This window comes from Topomyia yanbarensis, chromosome 3 (genome assembly GCF_030247195.1).
Source record: "Topomyia yanbarensis strain Yona2022 chromosome 3, ASM3024719v1, whole genome shotgun sequence".
Lineage (NCBI taxonomy): Eukaryota > Metazoa > Arthropoda > Insecta > Diptera > Culicidae > Topomyia > Topomyia yanbarensis.
The window spans coordinates 425,957,816-425,980,745 of NC_080672.1; the positions used below are offsets into that span (position 1 = coordinate 425,957,816).

The window sequence follows — 22,930 nt, forward strand, 5'->3', positions numbered from 1 at the left end:
GAATAAGTCAATTGCCAGCTTTAAAAAGCCACATTTACTTCAATCATAATTCAACTACATTTACAGACAACCTGCCTAAGCTCGACCCTCATTTGCAGAAGACAAAAGTTAAGCCCGTACGATATTAAGCCTGTTCTGATGACCCTGCCACTTCTAGTTTTCCGATCTGTATACTTCACAGCCTTGCTCTTATTTTCATAACTTTCCCTACCCAGTAATCTCTAGCTAATTGAATGTCGTTAAAATGTAAAAAATTTGCATACAGCAATATTAAATATTGAAGCCATTGAAATCAATCAATATTATGTTAAATCAAAGTGCGCGATTCCAGGTTCATTCATTTTAGATATTTGCATTTTCACTGCAGGAATAGAACAATTCTTTGAAATAGTATCTCTTCATGCACAAATTGTTGGTGAGGTAGATTTTTGTTGCATATTCTGACAGAAATTTTGTGCTTTCTTTTATAGTGAACGGTTCAGAGAGGCGAATATAGCAAACAAGTACATTATAAGTAATATTATCATTTTCATATTCAACGAATTAGTATCTCAAAGACGGCGCTGGTAGTTAAGTGGCAAGTCTAGGGGTTTGATGGCAGAGTCGCCTCTCTGGTGTCGGTGATAGGCAGTGCAGAAAGATCGCCATATGAAAAATACATGTGCTTTTCTGACAATAAGTTGAATAAATAATTATTTAATATTGGTGAAAGACCACATTGATGTAGTTTCTCTGAGAGAACATCAATGGAAACAGAGTCGAATGCTCCTTTTATGTCTAAGAACACAGACGCCATTTGTTCTTTTTTATGTGTCATATAGTTAGCACACCCAACACGGTGAATCACCGAACAGATGTAGATGGGCTCAATGCCACTTACGCAGGCATTCTACACACAATCAAAAACTCCAAAGCTCCCCAAATTCAGAGCTAAAGCTTACCATTTCTGAGGATCCCCTTTTCGCACTTTGCTCTCATCATTTTACCGTATTTTTTTTTTTGACATTGAAAATATCTTACTGCACTATCTGGGGCAGGGTGTCATTCTAAAATCTAAAATCAAACCATGTCACGTTTTTGCGTCACTATTTTGAACGCTAATAACTTTGTTATTTATGAACGGTTTTCCGTCTGGTTATCACCAAACAATTCGGAATTAACTGAAATTATGTTTTATTGCTATATTGTTTTTGTATTTCAATAGTACACTATTGAAAAACAAGTAAAAATGAACAGATCTCGAAAACGTGAAAACTCCCATACATTAGTCAATCTATCCCCGGCAGCGCCGTCAATAGGGAGCAGCTTGGTGATTCAAACGAACACGAAAAGTTATAAATAAATGTGCCGTGTGCCTGTTTGAATCAGTTGTTGCTCTTTTGCCAGTCAAATAACATCGTGCCTATAGCGTCTCGTACGACAGATTTGAGCACCCAGACCGCTTCTATAAATTACGTCATCCTCGACTATTTAAAGAATATCATTTCCCGAGCGACTTCATTCTCCCATCGAACATCGGGCCGTAAAGAACAGCAGTAGTAATCATGCATGTTGACAATGATCTGCGATGAGTGCTGCATTTGATCACTGCTGCCGCTGGGGGTGATCCGATGTAAATAGCGCGCGGCTGGAAGAGTTGGCAAACCTCAGTTGAAGCTGACTAATTGTTCCATTCTGCATATTATTGTTAAATTAAAAGCCCTTTTAAGGGCTATAACAAACAATGAAGATCAAATTTGAATATGTCCAATCATTGACAGCGATAATCCAATTGCGCAGTTTATATTCGTTATTTGTTGCTTGCATACGCGCAAGCAATCTGAAATTTGTAACAATCTGTTATTTGTTTAAATTTATCCTTCCGAAACAATACAAAAATGTGCAGCTACTTAAAGTACATTTCCAGGCTGAAATTGGTGAAAACCTGTGATTTATTAAAAATAATCTTTCGGAAACATAATCCAAAATTCTGCAATGTTTCAGAAAATTGGAGGATATGGCAACACTGCCAACTAGCGAAAGCCGTACCAAAAAGAATCGGCAAATTTTTGTTCGTTATTCTGCATGAAGGCAGTCCTTCCATCAACAATGCGAAAGTGATGTCACGTTTCAAACTATTTCAAATTATCTGTTGAAGGGGAAGGTTGTTTGTTTCTTTCCAATTTTAATTATTTATCCGATGTAAGTAGCGCGCGGCTGGAAGAGACGGCAAACCGTTGTTACGGCTGACTGATTGTTCCATTTCGCATGTTATTTTTGTAAATTAAAAGCCCTTTTCAGAGCTATAACCAACAATGAAGAACCAGTTTGAAAAATAATTCTTGACGATGACAACGACAACCTAATTCCGCCGTTTATATTCGTTACTTGTTGCTTGCGCGTACATTGACAATCTGAAATTTACAACAATCTGTGATTTGTTTAAAATTATCCTCCCGAAACAATACAAAAATGTACAGTTATTTAAGAGTATATTGCAATGCTGAAATTGGCGAAAGTCAAACCAAATCCAAAAGTCTGCAATATTATAGAAATCGGAGGATGTGAAAAATCCGCAAATATTTTATCGTTACTCTGCATGAAGGTAGTAAAAAGCCTGCATCGATAAAAGCCGATGTCACGTCTCAAGCTATCAGTATTTCATATTAGATTCTGAAGGGAAAGGTTGTTTCTTTTTATTTCGAAATATTTATCTGATGTAAGTAGCGTGAGAAGGCAGACCTTGTTTTGCAGCTGACTAATTGTTCCAATCTGCATGTTATTTTTGTTAAACCAAAAGCCCTTAGTTAGTTTAGTACTTTTCATTCCATAGCACGCGTGTTTGTGGATTCCACAAATAGTCCTTTTCAGGATTCCACCAATGGACTCCAAATATAGAACATTTCAGAGTTAATGTTAATTAAACCACCGAATATATAAAGATACATATGTTAAACTTTCTTCGTTTACGAATAGTTTGTTATTTTTCTATCGTGCTTGCAAACATTTAATTTGTTCACTGATAATATAAATTCGTAAATTTAATGAATTCGATCATGCAATGCACGAATTCATTCGTCGTTTTCTGCAACGAAGTATTTTCGTGCATTGTAAATAGTAGGTTTCGTTCATTTCATGAACAAGAATGGCCGTTTGGTGAACGAAAGCTTTCGTAAATTTTACACATTTAATGTACACTGCACGAATGTTATCGTTGATAACAACATTATTTTTCGTGAATGAAACGAATTGTTTTGTTTATTTTAATACACGTTTGTGTATTAAATTACGAACCATTTCGTTGGTCGCACCAATTCATTTCGTTCATCTTAGGAAAGTTTTCGTATTTATTAGCATATTATTTTTTCAATCCATATTTTAGGATCGATGTTTGACAACAACGATTTTTCAACTAACTAAAAAGATCGATCTAGCAAAATCGATTTTATTTCAACCTGCTCACCTCTATTAAGGACTAGAAAGATTGTGGTGTGAAGTAATGGCCGCTTGATGAACGAAAGTTCCCATAAATTTTACATATTTGGTGTACATTGCAGGAATGTTATCGTTGATAACGACATTATTTTTCTTGAATGAAACGAAATGATTCGTTTATTTCAATATATGATGAACGATTTCGATGGTTCGATGGCCGCACGAATTCATTTCGTTTATCTCAAATTTTTTTCGTATTTATTAGCCTCTTATTGTTTTCAGTCGATCTTTTGGGATCGATGTTTGACAATATCGATTTTTTTTAATTTATGAAAATCGATGTGGCCAAATCGATTTTATTGTGATACGAAGAAATGGCCGCTTGATTTTTTTATTAACTAAAAGGATCGATCTGGCAAAATAGATTTTATTTCAACCTACTCACCTCTATTGAGAACTAGAAAGACTGTTGTGTAAAGTATTATCTTGTGTACATGGAACGAATGTTATCGTTTATAACGACATTATTTTTCGTGAATGAAACGAAATGATTCGTTTATTTCAGTAAATGTTTGAGTATATTACGAACGACTTCGTTGGTCGCACGAATTCAGTTCGTTCATCTAAGAGAAGTTTTCGTATTTAATAGCACATTATTTTGACATTGCGCCGGCAGAGAAAAACTCAAACTTATTCATACAAAACCAACGCGCAGCTCGCGATGGTTCAACTGAATCCGTACTGCTCCAGTTTCTGGATCAACTGGAAGCGAAAGAGGTTCAAAAAATCTTTCTTTTCTTCTACTAAATATTTAATCAGACCGAGACCGTCGTAATGATCAACATTTATCTGACGTATATCAACAATGACTCCATATTCTACCTCTATTGAAGCTCTTCTGACGTTGGCGGTTTGACGAATGGTGCTCGTAAATATTATAAAGATATTCGTATATAGCAGCGAACAATTCGTTTGCCGAACGAAGCTGTTTCGTAATAAGTCAACGAAAGTCGTTTCGTGGTTTTCACGAAAAACTCGTAATAAAAAATAAAAATGTTTCAATAGAACTACGAATGATTCATAATATGTACGAAAAATTCGTATATATTATGAAAACTTTCTGTACGAGACTAATTCCTAGCGATTTACGAATATATTCTATCAGTGTGGATATTGAATACAATTTAAACAGATTGAGGATATATGATTTTAAGTATTCTTGTGTCCACACTATTAAAGCCTTCGAATCAGTGAGATGAAATTCTGCAAAATAATCAGTGTGAAAATGTCCTCTTTGTAAACCAGAAAGATCGGGAATTAATCCACTTTCTGAGGAAAACAAGAGAATTACAATACGGTACTGTATCCTCCTTGTGGTAGCCGGTATGAGCACGGAATGGCTTGCAACAAACGACTCCATTACTAAGTCAGGCGTATTCATCCGCAGTGCATTCCTCCCCCGTACAGTACCCCTTCTCCCACCCACTACACAAAGTCCATGTTTCTGGTATTTTTTCGGACCGTTTGGCACACAGTGATTCACACGTTCTCTGCATACAAATTGCATAAATTCATTATCGCTGATTTTATCCATTCATAAACACAGAACGTACACTGTATTGCTGTGCTGGGCGATGCCATTTCGGGGTGCTACTGTTCTAAGGCATTCTCCATCGGGTTCATCGACAATCCTCTGGAGCGATGTAGTTAGCCGGCGGCAAGCAGAGCCCAGGGCAAACTTCTCCATGAGGATTGCTGGTTTGCCTCCAGAATACGAAAACAGTGAAGACGGGAGGGGGCTTTTTTGAATAGAACCATCGTTACTAGCATGTAGTGTAGTGTAGTTGTTTTGCAGCAGTGATGCCACACTTCCAATAATCTCATACCTTCGCAATAGTTTACCGTATTGTTACAAAATGTTCCTTTTAAGTGTCTATTAACGTTAGTTTGCGATTTCTGATTTCCCACTTCTTGTTCATGATACGGAGCAGCTGGCATCAATATATGCCATGCTACAAAACGGTTCACCTTCGCCGACGTATGTATTACAATCAGGTAAAAGCACGACAATTTAGTACTGCTTCTAACCCAACAATGGCTCACGAGGAGCTCCACTACTCTAGCGCCGCAGTAGCGTATTTATGTTTCGATTCTATTATTATATCGCTTTCACAGTTATTGCTATTGTTATTGCCTAACCATTATCGCGAAATAATGTGGCGTTCATATACATTGTATGACTCATACATTTTGCGCTGTTTCTCGTGTTCTGCCTTCGATAGATCTTGTATGGGATACCCTCTCCACCCCCTCCCCCTGATCGGATCCATAAACACACGCACAGCAGCACAATTCGGTCGAGATTGCAGCTGGATAAACGATGATTGTACATTTATTAGCTAATTAATTTTCTAAGAATTTCGTTGGTCGTGTGCTGTGTTGTTCTAGTGGCATTGTACGATCATGTATCGAATGATGAATAAATAGTTCAGCTCACATCAATCCGATAGTCTATCATATTGATCAACGATACGATGCGATTTGCATGCTATTCGGTTTTTAGGTTATGATAGACCTCAATGCAGTGCTAATTGCATATATTGTTACAACATTTCAAGTTCATTGGAATTTCAATCGAGTACGTATCAGTTTGACGACATCGTTTCTAACACTATATATGAAATTGATTTGCACTCAATAAATCCAAACCTTGACTGGCAGAGCAAATTGGTTTTAAAAGTGTGCATTTTATTCCGTTCTACGTTGACGATCTGGAACTGGAAAAGGGACGTTTTATCGAAATCAGATTTCCCTGTTTGACCATCGTCCGCATGAACACCTTCCTAGCATGAAATCCGGAGTAATTTTTATACCTTCTACTAACGGCTTCGCCACCATCGGTAATACCTAGGAGTGCCAACGAAGACGAAAAACAGAAACAAATTTTCTCTTTATTGTTATCAAAACCGACAGATCTTGGCCTTTCGTTTCGTTCCAGTAGATTTTTTTCTGCCTTTTCACTTCCTCGATACACTGCCGGTGGTCGTACCTCTATACCTATACCTACATGTGCACTAATAACAACAGCTCAATTTCGCTCCATTTCCTTATTTACATTTCACCCTTTTCCCGATTTCGCTGCGAGACTGCCTGCATTTCTTTCCGCGGGTGTCGGGTTGAGACTCCCAAAGAAGAGCTACCAGAAGCTAGTAGCGTTCTCCTGGTAAAAAGTCTTCCCAACGGTGGAGCTGTTTTATTGGGTGCTTCTCGTATATTTATGTGCAACACATTTTGGCAAGCTGCCTGGCGAGTGAACGAGAACATAGGGAAGCAACTGCTGTAATACTATTGGCAAATTGACTGCAACTGGCTGGTTGTATTGTGCATTTGCAGTTAACACTTATATCCATATCAAGACGGATGGAGTTTTATCTGTGCAGTTTGCTTTACCATTGTTTTTGCACTAACAATTTTATGCTTTTCCGTGAGCTTCCGGCTCTGGATTATAGAATAAAACATATTCGCCTGATATCAACACTAGGAACTTGGAAATGATATTATACAGAGGAGATGAAATTGAAAAAAAATCGTGTGTAGTTTATGTAAACAAGTTAGGGGCCATCCATATACCACGTAGGCAATTTAGGGAAGGGTAGAAGTCACGCAATTTAATCGCGGTATGTGCTAATAATGATCCTATAAAAATACCTTTCTAACAAGCTATCGATTGTCAAAATCTGTTCACGAACGGTGAAAGTATTCAACATTTTATATTTTTATTCTTCACTTACGAATATTCAATAACAAAAAAAGAATTGCTTTACTGGTGTTTTAAGGTAAACTAAACCGATTTTGAATATCGGAGTATGAAAGCACATCCATGTGACTCAAGAAAATCAATTCCGTAAACTTTTTGTGAATAATTAATGGACTTATTCGCAAAAATTGATATGTAAGTTCACTTCAAAGTGAAAATTTGTCCAGAGTTGATGTATTTACCCGTTGGATTAGGCATAGCTTTAGGTTATACTGGTCATGGCGAAAAAGTTAACAGTTGAATTATTTATAGTAAGGATGTAATAAATCAAAATATCGTAAAATATATGAAAATAATGTCATCAGCTGCCATTCCTCACACGCCCCCTCTTTCTCGCTCTCTTCATGTTCGAAACAACTTTCATGAGTCACATCTAGCTTCCTATTTCTCTATCTTTTTTCTAAATTGTGCCATAAGATCTTCTACTTATTTGAAATATTAGTTGATGTTCAAGGTTTAAGAAGACAGAAGAAAAATACTTCTGCTCTTTCCCTATAAATAGATTTTGCATTTTACTATACAACAGTCACTCACGGAAACAAATTTAATATTACATCCCACTTGGTAAAGAAAATATTTGTAGTCCTGAAAAAAATTGCACAAGGTTTATATTATGAGAAAACTATAATTCATTAATGTTCAAACCCCACTCTCCCATGAAGATGAAGGGGTATCCCTTCGAAACGTTGCACTATGGGAAGGTATGTGACCAAAAAATCGAAAACCGCAGTGTAATTCTAAATAAATTGAATTCTATACTGAACGTTTATATATATACTATAATTTAGGACATCTTTGTGCGTCTCAGAAAAATATTTCTCTTAACTGGGTTATATACATTTTGAAAACAGATATGCCACGTGCATTTTTCAAACTCTTCGTGTCACCATTGAACTTTGAATAAAACATGTCATATAGGGATGGTTGTGTTCAACTACGTCTGTAATAATATTGTCTTATTCATAACAGTTTGTATCATTCGGAAGCAGACATACTCCTATTTTTGTCTCATTATGCGTAAATGCATAAAAAATAACATGATGAAAAAATCGAAAAAAAATGTTTCGAGTTTTGGCCAGAAAATTGTTCTAGTTACTCCTCCATGTGATGTAAACAATAATGGCTGTTTTTTATACACTGACGCAAATTTAAGGGACTACATTTAATGTTTTTGCGAAGTTGTGGAAAATAGATCTAAGTAAATATTTTTATATTTCTCATAACTCGCTTTGTATTTTTTTTTTTTTCATAAGAAATACATTCAATTCACTCAAGATCTATTTTCTATTTATTTTGCAGGTTTTTGGAACTGTGACGTGACACACTCGGATACATTATAACATAAAACTAAAGGTAAGTGCTACTTATTCATGTAAAGTTAATTTAAATAGGAAATATATGTTGTAAATCGAGAAATGTGATGCGGTGTTATTGTAACAATATTAATTTAAATGAGCACAACCACATGAAAGGTATAAGAACGGTTTAAAAATTTCATCAGTATGACTTATGACAAACCCGAAATGGTTCGATGGACATTTTCTTCTCCGAGCCATGAGTCAAACATATGATCTACAATATATGAAATACTTGTGGCGCAAAGTCATAAGTTATTCTTATGGATTTCAATACTTATTTAATCTAATTCAAAGAGATACATACGATGTGCATCAAATTGGCAAAAATAGCAATATTTTCAAATCGCTTGGAATTTGTGGTTCGGACACTTGACGGGTTGAAAGTAATTTCCAGTGAGTTCACAACAAAATTTCACAGCGACAGGGAACTACTATCAGTTAGCAACTTACTAATATTTTCATTTTTGCTAACAGTTCACAGAGTATGCAAAATAATTTTTTTTGCGCGTTTTCCACATTGAACGTCGTATAAGAGACGGGAATGTTACGATGAAGTTTTCGTAGTAGAGACCACATACATTCGTGATTTGAATATTCTACAACGATTTTCCTATGAATCGCTAAATGGCGGAGTTGGGCTGCAGAGCGATCAGTACATCGATTTTTTTATTTCATTTTTTATTCATGAATTTTTTCTTGATTTCTAATTTATCCAACATTTATTCTTTACATTTTCTAAAATTCATTTAGTTTACATTCATTAACAACCCTATGTTTATCTAAATTTCGTTCTTTCGCTGATACACTGTATTACGCACAAATGAACTAGTGCACAACTATAAAGATTCTATGCACTATACATTGCAGATTGGAAATGGTCGATGGTCGAATAATCTACAGTGGGTGGAGGAGCTCTTATATTGGACCCACGATATTGGAACCCACGGCCCTGCTTATATACTTCCAACAATCAGCTAAAGCCGAGTAGATCAACTGTTAAAACGTTTACAATACCATCAACTGCCTGCTAGTTTGATCCGATAGTTCTAGCCGATTCGATAGAGTCGCTTTCAATTTTACTCGGCACTAGGATGAGGTGGGAAAAAGAGAAACCCAATCGGAAGCTTCCATACTGTCGGCCATGTTGCTAGTTACTCAATACTGTCACTGACGAAACAAACCTCTTATTCGGTCCGTGAAAAAATTTCTGACTGTAGTATACCATTTCGTTTAAGTCATATCACTATATATGAGGCGTGTAAACGTTCTTCGCTTACAATGCATTTTAGTTTTTATTCCTACTATTTAGCTAGAAAACTAACGACGAACAAACTACATGTAATCAAAACGAATCAGGGATAATCAGCAGCGGTTTTAATCAAGCAAATAATATTTTGAGATACACTAAAGTGACTAGATGTCGCTTAGTTTGCGGCACAGTACCGCATTTCAGCAAAAGTACAAAGTGTCCCTTCGTTGGTTATAAACCATGTCCTGCGATTAAATTAAGCCGTGTGGTATCCGGCAAGCTGAAATCTCTCGAAGAATTTGAGTAAAGAATAGACCCACTGCGTATCTGCTACCTACCTACCTAAGAGGCGACTAACAGCAGGAGGCGTCCCTGAGTTGAGGTATCTCCTCAGGTCTTAAAAAATTTAGCCACGGTCGGAGTATTATTGGTTATCCCTTTTCTCTGTTTAGCGAATCTCTAGGAAAATGGATATTTATTTCTTCGCAGACCGTTGGATTGAAGTTATGGGTATGTCCCAGTTTCAGCTTGTCTGATCCGCTGATGGTGATTATAATACAACGTGTTTTGGCTCTTCCGGATGGTGTACAAATATGGCTAAAATAACATTTCGGTCTCACTGAATGATAAATTAATTTGCAATATGAACATACATCACATCGTAGCAGTTCAGTTGTGGAAATACATCATTAATACTTCTGTTGTAGCAATCTACCGTGATTTATTTTGTTTCACGGAATCGTTCGCGTTGTTGGAATACACGTGTAGATGATCAATCCCTTTGTTGATAAATAACGGATCGTTGCTTAAATATCTGGTCTATCCGCATCCGTTCTTGGCGGAAGCAAACGAGCGCAGCTTGCTGAACTAGAAATACTCCGTCAGCTATATTGAGAAGCGGCACGCCACAATTCTGCAATCAAGTATGTGACGTTTCATGAACCCATTTGACTAGTAACCGATACTTGCTTTCAGTTCATTCCAATCATCTTATGTATTATTGCTTCTATTTAGTCAGGCGCTTTCGACATTCAAAAAGGCAACACAACCCACATCGTTTGTCGAATTCTTGCATGGTTCAGTTACATTTGTGCCTAACGCTTAAAACCAGTGATGCTGCACAATCTTGCGCACATCTTACCATCACAATTCGGTCCTTCGAAAGTCATTGATGAGATTGTTTGCGTCGAGAACGTGAATATCCAAGTTTCTCTAAGTGTTCTTCACATTATACATTATACATTATACATTATACATTATACATTATACATTATACATTATACATTATACATTATACATTATACATTATACATTATACATGTGCAATTCCAACTATTTATAAGAATAGTACCTGGCACAAGAAAAAATTAAGACGCACAAAAACACGTCTTATTTAAGAATCCGCATTTTATTCAAACGATCGCCGGGTAAAATCAGCACCGACATGATAGAAACCAAGAAAACAATTTCGCATGAGCTTGAGCTTGAGCTTGTGCGACCACCCCTGGCTGCTACTTCGTTATCGATCGGGACTAGCTGATATTGCACAGGGAATCAGTAGATAATTATGCTTGGGATTAGCGAAACATCTTTCAATGTGCAACTCCTGGTAATCATAAAGTGTTTCTGATCAATACCGGCGCCGGCCAGGAATTGTTAGTCCGATACTTGCTTTTGCTAGAGGCCGTATATACTACTGCGCACTCCACAACTATCACGGGCGGAGGATATTTTTGTTAGTAGAGTATAGAAGTTGGATATACTTCTTCTTTACCGACGCCAGAGAGGTGATTCCACTACCTGGATCCACCAATTTCATGGACCGGGGACCAACGGCTTTACTTCCCTTCCGAAGGAAGACGTGACCACAGATTTTTTTCACCTCAAAAAAATCTCAACGACCTCGGCTGGAATTGAACCCAGGCCAACTGGAATGAGTGGCGGTCACGCTTACCACTCAACCACCGGCGCCGTCAACCATGAATTTTTTTTCGCATGATGCAAAAATGAACGTTATCGATTTATTGAAATAAAGGCAATACTCCTCATAGTCGCCTATCCGGAGATCATACGACAAATGATAAATTTCCCCAATTCTCGGCAGTCAGCTGTCCAGAGTAATTATTACATGATAACGCTATTGGCACACTTACTAACGACTCTCCCCTTCCCGTGATACATGAAGAGAGGCAGAGGATTCTTCGGTCTCCAGTAGTTTACATAAATGTCCCGCGATTAAATGTTGTTTATAAAATTTATTAAAATAGCTATGTCAATGAAGAACATAGTTAAATACAGATATTTTATTTGTTTCGATTGAACCTTAGAAGGCAATCGATTTACCAACTATGCTAGCCTATTAAAAAGCATAGATCTGAATAGAAGATCACTCAAAAAAATATTAAGAAGGACATCTATAATGTGAAAATTGAAATAAAATATGTCTTGTGTTAGTAATTGCCTTACGATTAAATTATGATTATTTAGTTATATTGTACTTACTGTTGATTGTGTGATTTTTTATGGCAAATTCAATTATCGTTATTACTCGAGCAGAGTCTGATAACAAATTGAGAACTAAACTTGATGTTGTGATGTGGTAGGGAATGATTGCTCAGGTTGATATCATTTTGGTCGTTTTAACGGTTAAAAGATCAAAATCGAAAGCAGAAAAATTGCACTATGACATCAAACAGAAAACTATTTACGCTATCAGTGAAAGCAAAATGAAAACTCATTGAGATGGTGAAATATTTCATTGATAACAAAATAAGTAATCATTTTGATGTTTGTCAAAGAAATAGAAACAAACATTTTTTTATAAAAATGTAAGCACATCAAAAGGAGATCAAAATATGATGTCATATCTGAAAAAGTTTAAACTGATATCAAAATAAGATTTCAATTTGATGCTTGATATCAAAATATGTTGTCTATTTGCTGTAATTTTGATGTTGGACTTTGCTCGGGTAGCTATAGTCCCAATACGATGGTTTTTTGGAAACCCCTTGTATTCTTTGCGGTCAGAAAAGGCTTCCCGAAGCTTTCAAACTGGAATAAACTATTGCTAATTATCCGTATAAATCCAATAATCAGCTTAAGCCAAATATATCAAAACCAAAAAAGTTTAGAATACCATCAAATGCCTGATAGTTTGATCCGATTCGAAACAGTTGCTTCCAATTTAACTCGATACTAGGATGAAGTGGGGAAAAAAAGAAACCCAATCCGAAACGCCCATCGGATACACCGACGCAACAACGTATTCAATAAATAAATCCCTCGATTCTCACACGCCATTAACGCAGAGAGACGCGAATCACGAATCCAAACATAAATCGTGCAAACATAAACAACGGAAACAAATAGTAATTAAAACCATTCAATTGATTTTCCCTTTTCATCCGATTATTATCACCATCAGTCCAACGAATGACTGACGGCCCAAGCCGTTCGAGCTGAGCTTTTCTTCCGCAATACTCCAAAAGAAGTGGCATACTGGAGGAGAATGAATTGAAATCGCTATGATTGATGGCAAGGAGCTTTCGTGGTGGGCGTTAGTAGTTTTCCCAATTGCTTGCCACCCCTTCTTCCCACTTCCCAACCCATCAAAAGGGGCTTATTGATTTTCGACTCAGTGCGTACACGAGATCATGAAATAATTATATTCAATTAACGGCTATAAAGATTAAACGAGTATCGCTTTTATTATTTTAGCATGATTATATCGCGCATAAATGAATTGAGTGGGAGAAATTGAGGAGGAAGCTGTCTGCAGCAGTTTGTTGTGTAAATATATGTTTATGATTGAATGCCGTCGATAATGGAGCTAGTGCTAATGATACTTTATAGCCCATTCTTTTGAAGGATGTCTTAGCACTCCGCTTGACATTTCAATTATCGTTTAAAATATGATAATAATTAGAAAAGGCTCGAAATTGTATAAACGTTTCACAAATGGTTATGAAATATCTTCGCAATTGGGTTGAACAATGTACTACCCTACCGTGACAAAGTTGACCTAATTTGAAAGTTCCATTGCCTGTTGATCGTAACTCAAGTCACAAGTCATACCCCTTGTTGGCTGCCTTCCAAATCCCAATGCACCCTTACCGTCATATTCTACACAACTCGGAAGTTCAGTAACAGCGAACGCATACAGTCAACTGCTACATAGTACATAGTACTGTACCCAACCATCCCGGGAGAGCTGTAAACAGGAAGCAAAATTATCACCCAATAAGAGCTAAAAGGCCGCTCCAACCGCACCAGTCAAAAAGTGGTGCTCCTGCTCAAAACACAACCAGTCCCCTTGACTGGTAAGCGGGCGGTAGAAGTCAGATCACGAAAGTCAAATCATCCGTGCCAAATTGGCACCCTTTTCGAAATGACAAAACTTTTCCACCCCCACCGAGCTTTCAGTTACACGAGAATCCCCCTTTCAACAATTTCGATGGTGCTAATAAACTGATAAAAGCTTTCCGGTACAGTAAGCTCCTATTCCCTTGTTTGCCCCCCCCCCCCCCGTCCCAAAAGGGCCCCAAACAGTTCAATATCTTTATTTCTAACCTCCCACGAAATTGGAGAAAGGCTCAACGCTAGACGGATGTTGGTATTTGCGCCGGATCATGATAGCAATAAGCGTGGAAAAGTCTTGCTACATTTCAGAGGGGAAAACCCCACGGTATTTATGGCCAAACAACACGCCATTCCTTTGCGCCATTGGGAACAAATACTTAAACCCTCAACCCTCCCTCCCCCCACGGTACGTTCGTGCAGTCGACGAATTCATGTCGCGACCCGCGAGATAGCGAATCCAAAATCCCGTTTTCTCAATAAAGAAGGAACTTAGGAAAGTCGATAGCAGGCAGATTCTCATCTTGGCAGATCTGTTAGACGGTTCCTTCTATAACGAAACGTTCCGCACATGTAGCTGAACGAGGCCTAAATGCATCACTTCCCGCATTTATCTTTTTATGATTAAGTAAAATTCAATAAATCAACCTGTGCCTACAGCAACAACCTCGCATTGGGGCTGAAATTCTCCACGTCCCTACTAAAGTTATTTTTCATCCTGTCTCCCCCATGCGTGCGTGGTGATTGGAGAACGTAAGTGATGTGGGATTTTCCTGTTCTTCTTGTTGTTCGGTAGCACGACCTGGCGGCTGGCGGCAGAAAAAAAACCTATAAGACGTTTAGCTGAGAAGTTATGTGGTAGAGAAGAAAAACGTGCCTGTTCCATAAATCAATTATCCCGATCAGTGATGCATCTAATTCCTCCTAAATTACAGTTTTGAGCCGGCTATTGCCAGGGGGAGGATTAACATTGCCTTTTTACTTGTTGTTTGTTTTGGTAACATTTATTGGATTGAATTTTTTTGCTTTAGATGTTGAAACTTGCAGCTGTTTCTGTTACGTTGAATTAAAGATCAAGAAAATTTAGTAGAGGATGCTCCTGGCAGGGGCTCGGGTGTATTCTAAACAAAAAATCTCAGATGCCCTTATTACAGGCAGACAACCGACAATGTCATTCCCACGTTAAGTATCGCACACCACCAACAAAATTTTCCACGTGTGAATGAAAATACAAAGTATTTTTCAGGCCTCTAATGGCTGTGAAAAATGATCGAAACAAGATTAGGCCTCTCTTGAAATGTTAGATGTTTGCTGAAAGTAAAAACCAAAAAAAAATCCTTGAACAAAACCTTCTTTCTTTGAAAAAAATTGAGAACGCGAAGAATGCGCTTTAGGATTTTCTACGTGAAATAATAGAAGCCAGCGAACGCGCAGGCGATTGTCGTAATTGACACTCACGCTAGCTTCTTGAAATGAGCACCAATGCTGTTATTTCTAACCACCTCTAAATTAGTTTATTTGTTATATACATTTTTACCACATATTGTTCATGAACCATGTCTATTGTACACCATGAATATAAGAACTGTATCGGAAATAAGCTATCCACATACATTTGCGATGGTTGTAATGTGCCCATCACAGCATGCTGTGCGTTTGTCTGTCATTTTCCGCTTGTTCACCTTTTGTAAGGTTTAAATTTTTCGTTTCCAAAATGTCACGCATTGAAAGCGAAGTAGAAATAAAGGTTTTGGACACATGGTTAAGTGAATGGGTGTAATTATGCGAAAATTAGCAAAGCGGAATGTGGAATTCAGCATGCGAGTGTAAGATTCATCATAAACAAGTTTTAAACGTCTTTAAACCACTTGGAGTCCCTGGTTACTATTGAACTAAGAGACCCCTACAATTAAACAGATGTACAGTAGGATGATCAAAAAATAGACCCCAACTAATGCCACCCTAAGATGCTGTTTTAAAACATGGCCAAGTCGGTCAGTCTTTATCTAGTTGAGGTTTGTAGGGGAATTGTTCGTAAATCAGGGTAACAATTTAGCGCTGGGTGGAAATATACCTATTCGTGCGTACTCTCTCCGTAGAGTGTATTGTTTACAAAAATTTATGCTCACCGCCACTGTTTCGATACCGTTCACATTTATTTGTAAATTTTTGCATAGTTTCGCGTTTGTGAACGATTTTGTGCGTTCAGATAGGTGTAGTAATTTTTGTTTTATGTTTGTATATAAGAAACATAGGGTTTAGATAGGTCACCGCTCTCCTCTCGCTGTAAAAGTGATTGCTAAATATGATGTGCCATAGCAATGACTTCTATGCGGCGGTGTGTTTTTTGGTGGTTGTTTGGGGCAGTGAAAAAGGCGGCCTTCGAGATAAGTTAGATAGTGACGGACCACAGCCAGGAACAGACGTCCCAAATTTGTTTCTTTTTTCCGGGGGAGTTTCCCGCCACCGTAACTCAGTTCAGTGCGCGCGTGCGACGGCAAATTAAATCCGTCAATAGTGTCGGTGTGTGGCCCAGGTATTCGTGAAAAGTCCTGGTGTAGGGTCGCCGAAACGGGAAGCAAGGAGCCACTCGCTTCGCCGGCTAAATAAAAAGGACCCAAGTGACACCAGTACCGTTCTCACTGTGGAAGATCAGCCGAACGAGCCTAGCTCTCCTTCACAGTTAATCGACAAGGAGAACGAAGCAGGGCGGACAAAGGTTCCCCCTGAGGTAGGCCACTGCGTTGCCTAGCTGGGCCATTCACGGGAAGTGATTGGACCCGGCGATTATTCGCCCCGTCGCTTGGGAGGTTCCAACAAAAGAGCCTTGCTCACCTCCCTGGATAATTGAAAAGGACCGCTGCGATAGCAGCCAACGATACCAGCAGGAGAACTCGGCCGTCGGAGTCCCGGCCGGTCAGATAAACCCCCGCCTTCCGCCATCGTCAAAAGCAGGAACAGCAGCAGTGAAGTGGAGAAGCGGCGAAATAGAAGTCGGTAAATTTAGTAAATTACTTGTTTGTTTACTTTTGTTATTTGTTGTTACGAAAATCCGAAATTCCGGTAGAGGACTTAGGCCGCCCTGAAAAGAAGGGTACGCCGGGCAAACAAGAACCCAAGTAGTGGGCAAACCCCCACTTACAAAATATCAAATTGAGCAATAATTTTGATATTCTCAACGAACACTAGTCACATACCAAGGGCAGATTCCTACATGTCAATATTGTGATCAGCCGCTACACCACGGGAAACCTTACGCAGAGACTGCTAAGGAAATTCAATCTGATACGACCAAAACCGGATCGGGCCCACTACCACTAAACCAACTACCATTACCAACACCGAAGTGACAACAATTACAGCGAATGTTTCCAAACCAACAACCAACACCACCAATAAGGAATCAAATACCGATGAAGAAGGATTTACTATAGCGACCCGTAAACATAAACAACAAAAAAGAACATCCGACCGTAAGCAACATGAATGTAGTACCGATAACGACATGAACATAAACGAAAACACGAGAGAAGACGGACCGAATGACCCCCAAGGTACGGCAGACAACGCACCTAATATTTCGATGTTCGGCCATCCATGGAAGCTGTCCTTTAATCTCAGCCTAGATAAGCCGTGTAGTGTCGGTAGTGATTGTTTCAATCAGTTAAGAATTACACTACGGACTTCCTGTTCCGGTGGTATAAATACACCAAACAGGGAACCCGAATTCCATAGTATCATGCGACCCGTGCTATGGGTAAAATTGTTGAGGGGGGGGGGGGGGAGGTTAAAATATTCTCAATGGCGAACGGAGCCTGGGAAAAATTGGGCGTACTCCACAGTATGCTGAATTACGCAGCGGAACGTTCACTCTACGCACCGAAGTTTTTTAACCGATGATCCGCTTAATTTTGCCGAATTTTTGTTGACTGGGGGTTTGCTGAGACTCTCGGCTGATGGTAGTTCGGTTCAGTAGCCGTGTGGTATCCGGCCAAGAATTGAGCCACTGGATTCCTGCTTTCATGTCGTAGGAGGCGACTGAAAGTAGGAGACCCTAAGTCAAGGTGTAGTTCCGTGCCGAGGACTTGATGACTGGAGGGTCTAAAATATGCCAGTCGCGCACGGAGCATTTTGGGTTTTGCCCTTACTGTGTTATGCGAGTCTCTGTCACAGTGGACCATTATTTTCTTCGCAAGTCGTGGGAATCAAATGATCGTGTCCCATTTAAACCTGATATGGCACGCTATATGCGTTAACATCCCAACTCACTTGGTATTCTCTAATTGTAGAATAGCACAAATCAATCTCCAGCATAAACGTACAGCAACTATGAATTTATCTCGACTCATGCGGGAAGGTAAAGCTTTTATTTTGGAAAGTTACTTAACACTACCTTCATTACTTACAACAAAACAGGCACAACTAACCCACGTGAAATGCCTCGTGTTTGCATTCATGCAAATAAAGCTATAGACGCTTGCCTCATATCGGAGCTCACAACTCGCGATATCTGTGTAGTCACAGTTACTCTGAATGTATATTGTTCAGTATATGTACGGTAAAACGAGTCATCTCCTTCTGATGATTTCAAAAGCGTTGTATCATATTGTAGCAGAAATGGGCTTCCGCTCATTATCGGCAGTGATGCGAATGCCTATCACATCATTTGGGACAGCTTAGACTTCAATCTGAGATGCTCTGAACGGATGGAGTAGTAGGGGACGGTGGGGAGTTGTGAACCATGGGGAGTTGTGAACACCGTCAATTCCCGCTAAGCTATAGATGATAAAAATGTGATAACTACTGTTAAATGTTTCTACTGTCATGACGTTACTTCTCATTGGCAAATGTTGCATTAACTCATGTTCTTCATGTTCAGCGACTAAATATACCAAACAAAAAGTTTTTTCACTGAATTGTATTTGTAGTATGATGAGTCCCTTTGTGTAGTTGATTTCAAAGTAAATTATTGTAAAACATTCCTTGGGTAAATGGCTTTCATCGACAAAAAAATGGATGAAACTTTGGTGTGTCGATGGAGATACCTTTTTTTCAAAGATATGTAAAGTGAAGAGTTGTGAACCGCCATTAGTGGGGAGTTGTGAACTGTACATTTCAGTGGATTATAGTATTTTTCAAAATAGAACAGTATCATAATTCGAAAATCAGGAATGAATCATACATATTATGATATAAAAAGTGGCTTGGCGCGAATCATGTTGTCACCGACTCATTGCGAATGAGATCACTTTTCCATCTCATCTTTAGTTTAGAAATATCTTAAAATTTATCTTCTATAGCCCTAATAAAAATAAATCACAAAAATATTCTATCTCTTCTACTTTTTGCGATGGTTCACAACTTCCCACCAAACTAAAAAATACCGATTCCACGCATTTCACGCATTCTGTCATATCTCAAACAAGATAATGATTTTTTTTTGAATTGCTTCAGCCTGTGGATGTATTAAGGTGTCCTTAACAAATACCAGTAGTTATGCCCCGAAAACAAAATTAAGTTCACAACTCCCCACCGTCCCCTACAAATCTCCATATTCTGAATGTGGGAAACCGACCAACTTTTGCGAGGCCTGGGAGAAAGGAGTTGTCAGACATAACGCTTTGCTGTAATAGAATTTCGCATAAGCTGGGAAATTAGCAGGTTCCAAATGAAACTGAACCGTCTCCATCCGATCATAAATATTTTTTTTTTTTATTTTTTTATCGTAATCCTAAATCTACAAACTGAGACCTCTTTTTGGAAAACTTGGCGACCAAATTTCATGAATATTTTCCAACAATTAGTCAACTTGATGACTTAGATGACGTCGTGGATATGATACTGTTAAAAGGACTATGAGAACCCCGTGGTGGAGGGGTAAGCCTAAACCTATGCACTAATGTCTCTAGTCTAAACGAGGCTAGCAGGTTAAATAAAATTCTCTCGAAATTGAAAGATTTCTCCTAAACTCCTTAAAAACCGGAGATGGTATTTATGTGACGGACGAAAAAGATGTTCTTAATTGTCTCTTCGACGCACACTTTCCAGGTTGTACCGATCTGGAGTTGAACAATGTTAACAGATCTCGTTCTGGTGATTCGGACTCGTGGGCGTTAGCACGCACATTGGTTACCACTGAATCGGTCAAGTGGACAGTTGACAGCTTTGCTCCATACAAATCACTTGGATTTGATATTCTCAAACATGTCTTGAAAAAGATTATGCTTTCCAGTCTTGCTACCGGGTATATCCCGAAAGCATGGCGTGCAATAACGGTTTATTCCCAAAGGGGGGCGCTCAAGCTATGAAGAAGCCGAGAGTTTTAGGCCTACTAGCTTAAGTTCTTTTCTTCTGAAAGCATTGGAACGGGTAATCGATCATCACATCAGAAACGTTAATTTAGTTGAATATCCACTGCACAAAATGCAACATGCATATCAGTGTGGGAAATCCACGATTACTCTGCTTCACGATGTTGTTTACAACATTGAAAAAGCTTTCTCTCTCAAGCAATGTAGCTTGGGTGATATTGAGGGTGTTTTTTATAATGTGTCCTTCCAGTCTATTCTGAAAGCGACGCGCGGTCATGGGATATCTGCATGTATCTCGGGTTTGATAAACGCAATGCTTAGTAACCGCATTCTTTGCTCGTCACTGCGACAGACTGAGATACGGAAGTTGAGTATTTGCGGTTGTCCTCAGGGTGGCGTTCTTTGTTACGGAACTTTGTTGCCAATGGTTTGTTGAAGAAACTCAATGAGCTTGGATTTCCAACCTACGGGTACTAATTACCGGACTTTGCATCGGAACAATCTTTGACTTAATGCAACAAGCATTAAGCGCTGTCGAACAGTGGTTCTTTTCACGAAGACGCGAATAACAACCGAGGCTCGTCCCTTGCAGTTCTTTGATTCTGAGCTACTGTGTGCAGATCAATTCAAATATGTTCGAGTTATATTGGACTTCGGGCATTGCAGACGAACTTTAGGAAAGACCTGGGGTCTGAAACCTAAATACATCTATTGGATTTACACGACAATTGGTCGGTGGTTAAGTCAGACCGGACCAAGTCGCAAAACTTCAAAAAATGAGATAATGACAATACTGGATAAAGAATTTCTTCAGCATCATTCAACTTTTGCCAGATTTGAAATATGTAACCATAAACAAGAAGTATGGCAAAAATAATTTCCAATTATAACGTAGAGGATGCTGCAATTCAAACTTTAAACCCGTTTTTCTTGAAATCAATATTTTGTCACTTAGTCCGGTCTGACCTAACACCGACTAATTGTACGTCCAATACTGTCATAAAAAGGTGATGACAGCTCAGTGAAAGCTAAACCATCTGCAAAGAATGGCGTTCATGGCGTTGACTGGTGCTTTCACCACAGCTCCGACTTCTACTCTTCAGTCACTTCTAAATATCAAACCATTACACATACACCTCAAACAAGAAGCACTACAGACTGCAGGTTGCTGAGCTTATGAACAGTAATCATGTCATACACGATTGTGGTCACAGATGGTTACATGGGGTGAAGATATTCTTGCTCCGAGCGATATTAAACTCACATGTAGTTTTCCTTACAGGACATTCCATGTGAAGATTGCCTCTCGTGAGGCTATATAGGAAGACAACAACAAACGCAAGAGGTCTGTTACACTGACGGTTCTCTGATGGAGGGACGTGCTGGTGCTGGTGTTTACTACCGTGAAATGAGATTGGAACAATCTCACTCACTGGGTAGATACTGTACTGTATTCCAAGCAGAAATTTTCGCGATTATGTGCGGGGTACAATCGGACCTTCAACTGAGTATGTCCGGCAAAGTTATAAACTTCTGCTTCGATAGTCAGGCTACAATCAAGGCTCTTACCTCAGATAAATCACGGTCTAAGCTAGTGATCGCGTGCCGAACCCAAATCGAAGAACTAAGCATTGTCCACACTATCTACCTTGTCTGGAAGCCCGGACATTCCGGTATTCGTCCGAGCACCGCAATTATTGGAGAAATCTACAAACGTGTCGCCAAACAAAGGCGTTTCTAGAACAACCGTGCCCAGTGATTTCGAAAAATCTCCTACATTTTTCGAAGCTCCATTACGGCATGCTGACCAGGGCTTTAACCGGCCATTGCACACTCAATTATCACATGGCAACTATTCAGCGCGCTGAGTCTTTTTCATGTGATCTTTGTGAATCCGACTACGAAACTTCATATCATCTGATATGGAACTGTCCAGCAGTAGCGCAATTGCGATTTCGAGTTTTCGGCTTCGTTCAGTAGGGTCCAGAGGCCACGAGGGGGGCTCTGGTTAAAATAGCTGAACGATTTGAGTTAAAGCGTTCAAAAACTGTAATACATTTGAAATACATTTGCAGCTCTTAGTTATAAACACTTTATTATTATTCTTATTACCACAGTAAATTCAAACTTAATTTTGTTCTATTACAAGTCGGTCCCAATTTCCAACTTTGTGATACTTATTACAAAATTGTTACCGAATGTTCTACACCGCTATCAGCGAATCGTTGTCACCATTGCTGACTGCGGTAAACACTATCTGATTCACAGTGTCATGTCAGTTACTTCGCCAACCAGTACCAGCGGTATCACGCGTCGCTCCCTTCCCATGTCTTTGACGTGACCGTAGCACGAGACCAGCTGAGCAACTTTACACCGGTCGGGGAAGACGTGTACAACATGATTATTACCTGAAAGTAGAGGAGAA

The 22,930-nt window shown here is 38.9% G+C and overlaps 1 protein-coding gene across 6 annotated transcripts in view; it reads left to right on the forward strand.

Annotated features, from left to right (window-relative positions):
• The window catches only part of LOC131693044 (probable serine/threonine-protein kinase nek3), a 293,881-nt gene that overhangs the window by 107,535 nt on the left and 163,416 nt on the right, over positions 1 to 22,930 (forward strand). For all 6 annotated transcript variants that reach the window (XM_058980523.1, XM_058980521.1, XM_058980522.1 and 3 more), the window contains exon 2: positions 8,531 to 8,584. The gene's annotated coding sequence lies outside the window, so the exon portion shown is untranslated. The remainder of the gene's footprint in view (positions 1 to 8,530; positions 8,585 to 22,930) is intronic.